Consider the following 7,612-nt stretch of genomic DNA (forward strand, 5'->3'; position numbering starts at 1 on the left):
CTCCAAGCCAGAAGCTTGTCAAGAGATACATTTCAACGTGGGCAGGGTATATACGCTACTGAGCGCCGAATTCTGCATGATGTCACTCTTTAGCACGTCTGTGTTCCTTGCTAGTCGAGTCAATTCCACTGTGGATAGGATATTTGGCTATGTAATCGGTGTATGAGATTGTGTTGCTTCAATGATCGGATATCCATGTCAAACTACCGATAACCTATGCTTATAACCAGTCCCCGCTGAAACGGGGATATTGATTTTGTTGCATCTATTCTTGTACAATTAAGTTAGCTTTATCTCAAGAATAACTAAACGTACTGCGATGTAACTGTGCCGGTACCCATACTGTTCAACGGCCTTGTTATTTCAAACGTTTGATTGCATGGCTTACATCTTATAAGGTCATTTGCATACACTTTTGAATTATTAAGCATAAGGCCATACATGAAAATTCAAAGTTAGCACTAAACTTCATTAGACCTCTGAGTTATATTGAATAATACACTAAATAAAATTCATGCACTATCTGGTTGTTGTCCGTTTTTAGTTAATATAGGCTTTCTCGACTGTTCCAAATTAATTTAAATATATTCTCTGTGTTACTTGTCCTTTAACGCAGTTTTTTTATAATATTCATAGGAATCAAACCGATTATATTTTGCCATGTTTCTTATGCATAACATCTATATTGCGTACACATATAATATCACACGGGGTCATGAAAGCCTTACTTTCGCTATAAACATGTAGTCATTATTTATTTACATTGCTGCGTCAGCAATCCACTTGTTCTTCCGGAATATGAAAGTATTTTTAAAGAGACGTTTTAGAACATGTGCTGAAAGGAAACGACAATGTGTAAGTCTCAATGAACTTAATATATCTGATGTAATGCTATTGTACAAACTTTTGTGAAATGCTCGAGTACTACTACAAAATCAACTACTTCAGACTCAATATCGACTGAATCAAAACTGGAGCATTGTTGCAGGGTTTCGATCCTGTGAAGGTGCTATAATACATCAATACTTCTTTACACAACTGTTTTGTCACCTTCAGCTAAGTTTGATTTCACTAGCACTGATCTATATTCAACTGGTTTCAAGAGAAGAAATGAAAGTGCAATGCCTAGTTTTCTTCTCGTTTGTGTGATATCCGTTCCGAAGTGTACAGCTCTGTGGTACCCTGGTCTCACAATCGACAAATTTTGCAGAATTTATCCGAAAATATATGCCACAAGGCCGGTAATTCATATAACATGGCGTCCAATGTGTCATTAAGGTAGCTGAAATGTTCCTATGATTGATCATCCAGCGACCCGAGTTCCGTTGACTGGTGATCGATCAGGGTAACCTTAGCTTGTACACTAATCAAAATTTCGTTACAAACTGTCCACAGAAAGCTTGAGCTTAGGGCCAAAATTGCGATCTTGAAAAATTAAAGGTCAATTCGCTCGTACACTTGAGGTGGGTCTCATAACTGAACAGATTACGGCTCAATTATATCACGACCGGCCGAGCTCATGTGATATTTTCATGAACTTTGTGCTGTTCTCACTAAAATACCACAAACCCGTGGTCTAACCTTGCGAAGTTTTACCTGAGCTAATCAAACAAAGATATTGGCATTATTTTTCACCGGAACTATCTTCGCAAAGATACAGGAAGTGACGAAGTTGTCTAATACATAGTGTGTCAATTAACGTTAACGAATAAATGACAGGTGCCTGCCATTGAGCCCACCTTGAAAACATATACGGGAAACTTTAACAAATTTCCGTGTTTAGATTCCAAAGAAACCATCAGATAAATGATTAAAAATCCTAAAATTGAAGGATAGGCCTCTTCCTCTAAAGCGAGAACATTAAACCTAACACAATAACAAGATTTGCAAGTTTTAATCATTAGCGCTGGAACCACGACATTTGAGCTGAGATTGTTACAATTGGAAACTGTAAAGGAAGTGTGCAAAAATTAGCTGACATGTCAATGTAGGATTTCACCCGTCAAGCAAAACTTGCTGCGACAAAGAAAGACCGCTGCGCATCATATTTCAACAACTATTTTTCGCTTATCTTTATCGGTCAAATTGTCTGTACTGTCCCGTGTTCTTCGTCTAGGCGCGCTAAGTACGAAACATTTAAGATCCTTCAAAGACGTAGTGGGAAGCCAACTCTAACTTTCCTGATGACCTCACCTTGTGCACATTTGATTATTTATCAAGGTTGTAAACATTCCCGTTGGTGTTGATGTTAGTAGCAAATAACTGTCGTAAATCGTAAGCTTTTCATTGTGAAAACTGATTTTGTTAGCGTTTATCATTTTCATTTGGAACACTATTGACCAAAAATTACATTTCTGATATCACTGCACATAGATAACACACTAGTTTTGTATGTTTGATTTAATGCTCGTAGCTCATATTTCTGGCGTTGAGCTTTGCCATAATTGATCAAAAGCTGTAGCCAGCTTAAAGTGACACTAAGGGAAATTTAGGACGGAATACGGCTAGTTTTCAGTCGGGTTCGAACTCACAACATACGACATCCAGTCGCCTAGCGGAGAGGCAGCAGATAGAACCGCTCGGCCAAATCCCCACTCTCAAAAAAAGAGTGGTTCAATAACCGGGCTAAGTTGTTGCATTTTTATGCCTGCGACCACTCCACACGCTGTAAAGTTCTAAAGCATTCACGCTCGTAGACTCACTATCACACATCGCACACAATCTTTAACGAAACAATGAATACATCGCTTAAACTGGGCGAACGACAGTCCCGGGGACAATTCTGTCCACCAGCGGAAATTATCATCAACAGAAAGATGTAACTATGCTTTACAAATTTATAGGTATAGATGAGACACTAAGGTAGGACCAATAGTGTTGAGGTTGTATGATATGTATGATAAGCTGTAGGCAATATTATGAAGTCATTACATGCTATGCTTCGTTGGGTCGTATTGCCTAGGGTGAGGATGCAGGATGCGGCCCACATCGTTACGAGTGATGAGATGACCAAACATGATGACATAGGATAATCTATATATAATATGCCAATGACCGCAATTTGAATGAAACGTAAAAAAAAATTGGGAAAAGTATGACTTTGCTCGACATATTTCCGTATTCTTCCGCTGGAGTGAGCACATTTTATTCCAGCATTGTTTACATCCGATCATTGAGGCCACCTTCGTGAGAGCGTAACTATGTTATGTTTATTCGTATACAAAGGGCTAATGCCACTGTGTATTTTACTAAGTTAACTCATTTACGCTACTGGTGGATAACGCTTACAGGAATATTACTTAAGTTTGAAATCACTTTCATAATGTTGAACTCATGTCAAAATACGGCTGACGTGACCATGCAGAGGAAATATGACGTTTAAAGGACTGGATCACAATTGGCAAGATGATTTGATTTTCCTTTCGAAAACTGTACTCTCCATAGCTGATGCCACTCTACTGTTAAGTATTTATTACCTTATCTATCTCGTATTACTCTTTGGCTACGAAATACAGTGACATATAAGTGATAAAATCATGTTTTCGTATACTCAGCACAAGTACACAATGTACACATGCTTCCACAGGTTGACAACTGGTCTCCTGGTCCCTATAGGTTGCCAGGACGGCAACGGACTATCGACAATATCGCAAAAGTATGTTTAGCTTGTTAGAATTAACAATAGACATCATATTTTCTGCATCAAAACAAAATAAAAGGCCATGTCCTGAGCACTGTCATCTCTCATTTATCTTATACTGCAAAAACCAGCTTTTTTCGGGATCAGACATAACACAGAAAATGGGAAATGTTTATTTTGTTATGATACTTGGGTCGCCGTATCGGAATTAGTTCAGGTTATAACCATTGTTGAACGATAATGACTTACAACTCTGCAAAGGGCGATAATTTATGTTCCATATCAGAGGAAACACCAAATATAGTCGCGGTCAGATGATAACAGTCTTAGCTCAAATCCACGGTCGGGGAAGCGCTTCAACAAATTTAAAAAAAAAACATATATTCAGTCTCGTGCATCGCCTTTTCTTTATATCTCTTCCTTTCGGTGTCTTCATGTTGAACATAAAGATTATTATACCACCTGTTGAAGTAAAGTCAATTCAGCATTTAATCGCTCTATATTTCGTTTGATGTGCAAAAGAGGTATGCTTAATGTATGCAAACTTGCAGGCATTTACACGTCAATTTTCCAAGTTTCTGAAAAACTATTTACACACTAATCATATGTGAAACTTATGTATATTTATATGTGATACGTTCAGGTAAAGTTTTAACTGACCTTAGAAATGGATCTGAATTAAGAGGTTGTCCACAGTTGCGTATTTTGAGTATAAATAGCACTGCATCCATTACTCCTGGAAGCCTGTAGAGCATGAGTTCATTTTGTAGGAATACCCAACTATTTCTCATGTTGCATGAAACATTTTGAGATAGCTCATTCCTTTAACACGGTACAACTGAATTCCGCTTTGAGCAGTACACTAAATCATTTGTGTCTACTCAATTTAGTAGTATCGTACTAACCAGCAAGTGAACATCCCGCACAAAAATAAAAAAGACCAATCCATCCGATGCGTTCAGACAGGGTGCTAGCAAATAATGTTCCTGATACTGACGAAACCGTTACTGCAGTAAACAAAACGCCATAATTGGGCCCAGCGTTTTCTTCACCAAAAGACCTGCAATTGATTGGAAACATATTTCAGTTCTCCACAGGCGTTGAAATACAAACAAGATTGGTAGTAATGTGTATAAATAATTCATAAGTTTTATGATAACGGTCAATTTACCATGTTCTAGCAATTAAATCCGATACATTTTAACTGTACATACATACGTTATTTGCAATGTGCATCTTAGTGCCATCGAACAGCAGATCAGTTTAATACAGCCTTATGACTATACTTTCTATTTGCTGTACTAGAAAAATTGCAATCGTCGACTCGTCCTTGCCCGTGGAAATCAATTGAAATGGCTGTCGTTCTCCGAAAAGAAGAGGGAAGTAGTCTACAATTGATCTTAAAGTCACTGTTTTCGATTCCTATATCAGTCTCAGCCTTGAAGAGGGTCTGTTGTTACTTTGACAGAATAATTGGAAAAGCTGAAGTTCATTTGTATCTCACTGTCCCCTTGTTGTCTACTCTTTTTCGATCTCCCTTTGTTTTTTGCATGCCTATCCTTGCTCTCCTCTCTTCTTTGCTTAAAACTAATGCATTATACACAGCTTCGCTGCGATGTTCAAGATAATTAAGCTATAGGTGTGGTTGCTTTGTCAATTTAATACTGATTAACATCGGACATGTTGATTGAAAAGTCAACTTGTGATCATTATTATACATCAGTGCCTGCTGCGACTGCTGGCACACTTCGCCTGAGTACTTAACATTTTACCATAGCTCAATTGACCAGCCAAACGTATTGTTTATTGGAAACGGGGAAAATTCCCTAAAATATAAGTATGCGCATTTTGCTACAATGACCAGAAATCTGAATCAGGTAATTCCTACAAGCCTGCATACAAAATCGGAGAAAGAGATTGTGGGAATTTTGATTATTTTTGGAATGTTTTGACGTAAAAAGAGCAAATCTTGCCACAAAAATAAAGTTTTTGAGATTTTTTTGCGATTCGTAAAAGAACGAATCATCCCTAAGGACCTTCTTATCAAATTATTAGGAAAGTTTTGACCAAAAACATGAAAAACATACATTACTGAAAAACAATCCAACACACAACAATAACAAATTTCAAACCAATCGGATAAGCATTTCAGAGAAGAATATTTTTGACCAAAAACAGGGCAAAATGCCCATAAATACAAATATGCAAATTTCGCCATGATTTGAACAAACCTGACGATGGTGACACCTAGAAATCTGAATAACAATTTCAGAGAGGAAGATGTATTACTAACAATAGAATAGATTGTCCCAAAAATACAAATATGTAAATGTTCTACCATTTGAAAAAATATGACTTATGTCACCACTAGCAACTTAGATGCATATGGAATATCAGAGCAATGGGTCGATTGATTTCAGAGAAGAAATTCTTTTGCCATGCATTAGAAAAATTGCTGCAAAAATACAATTATGCAAATTCTGTCACGATTTGAACAACTCTAACTGAGGTCAACCATACAGAAATGAATGCTTATTTTCAAAGCAATGGAACCAGACGTTTATGAGAAGAAGATGACGGATGGAAGATTCAAGACAGCGGACAATCCGGCTTCCCAATGAGCTCCGCGTCATTGACAGAGGAGATAAAATATCTTTCAATACTCCATTCGCACAACAATATTGACAAACATTGACATTAAATATACTTCACTATCTTGCGTACTGCTTAATTCATCATTTAAAATGTTCAATTATTCAGTACGAAAAACTATCAAACGAGCAGCTTCAGAGAGGTGTACTTTTAACCCCACTAATGTATATTTAACCTTGGGATGAGCGACTTTTTCAAAGAAATCTTTTACAAAATTTCTAAAAGAGTCCTAAAATTACAATAGTGATAATATCATCATGATTAGTGATGATGAGAACTTAGACGTTCTTGAAATTGCTGTTGAACCCTAACACTGAATTACCATAGATGTATCATTTCATTACTCTTAATGGAAGGACATCCATGTATGCATGCATGTATGTATGCACAAATGAAACAAGGCTCCGATGCAATACAAACATATAGCAAATAGTTGACACTGGAGAACTCTCGTTTGTCCAAGATTTGGCTATTATCTTTACGGTATAAAAGAAATCGTTTTACACCAGAACACAAATTGTGATAATATAGTTGAAATAGCTGTTCTTAGAGATGTTCAAGTTAAAACATACTCTATTCACTAGTTACATACCTTGCCGTTGCCATTGGGAAAAGTGTAAAATTTCCAGAGAATGTGAAGAATATTGCACACAGTCACCCATATAGTAAACATTGCTTTTCCGGCTTCTTCGGTGGCTATAAATGTAACCATGAACGCAACACCGAACATAGATAAACCTAGCATCGCATCCTGTGACCAAAGAGATTATTATCAATTACTGTGTATTACAGATTGTATCAATATTTTGCGAGCGACTATATTCAAGTATATACTCTACTAAATGTCTCTCTCTCTCTCTCTCTCTCTCTCTCTCTCTCTCTCTCTCTCTCTCTCTCTCTCTCTCTCTCTCTCTCTCTCTCTCCTCTCTTTCGCTCGCTTAGTAACACACAAACGCTCATTCATACACAGATGTACATTTTCATGAATTTTAAATTCTTCTCGAAAGCTTTGAAGGTACTTAACAAATTTTAACAATACACAAAAACAGAAATTTGATCTCATACTTACACGGTAGGACAATCTGTCACCCAGGTATCCCAAAAAAACACGACCGAGACAGTTGAAAACGGACGCAAAATGACCTACGAGAGCTAAGAAATGATCATCAAAGATGAAGTTTTGCCCAAACGCCTGAAATAAAGTACAATCCCAGGTAAGCCAAGGAAATAAAGTAAATTCGTGTAACCTGTGCTGTCGAGACATTGACATACATTCTCTTAATTAATCCACTTGTAGTACTCACTTATTTTAGCAAGGAT

At 37.1% G+C, this 7,612-nt stretch overlaps 1 long non-coding RNA gene across 1 annotated transcript; it reads right to left on the bottom strand.

The window, feature by feature from the left end:
- Nucleotides 1–3,951: 3,951 nt before the first annotated feature.
- LOC139134285 (uncharacterized) lies at nt 3,952–7,038 on the bottom strand. Its single transcript, XR_011552768.1, has 3 exons — nt 6,885–7,038; nt 4,546–4,700; nt 3,952–4,102 (listed from the first exon to the last, which is right to left on the bottom strand). It is a non-coding gene; the product is annotated as an uncharacterized lncRNA (long non-coding RNA).
- Nucleotides 7,039–7,612: the final 574 nt, after the last annotated feature.

The sequence above is a fragment of the Ptychodera flava genome, chromosome 6, assembly GCF_041260155.1.
Source record: "Ptychodera flava strain L36383 chromosome 6, AS_Pfla_20210202, whole genome shotgun sequence".
Taxonomy (NCBI): domain Eukaryota; kingdom Metazoa; phylum Hemichordata; class Enteropneusta; family Ptychoderidae; genus Ptychodera; species Ptychodera flava.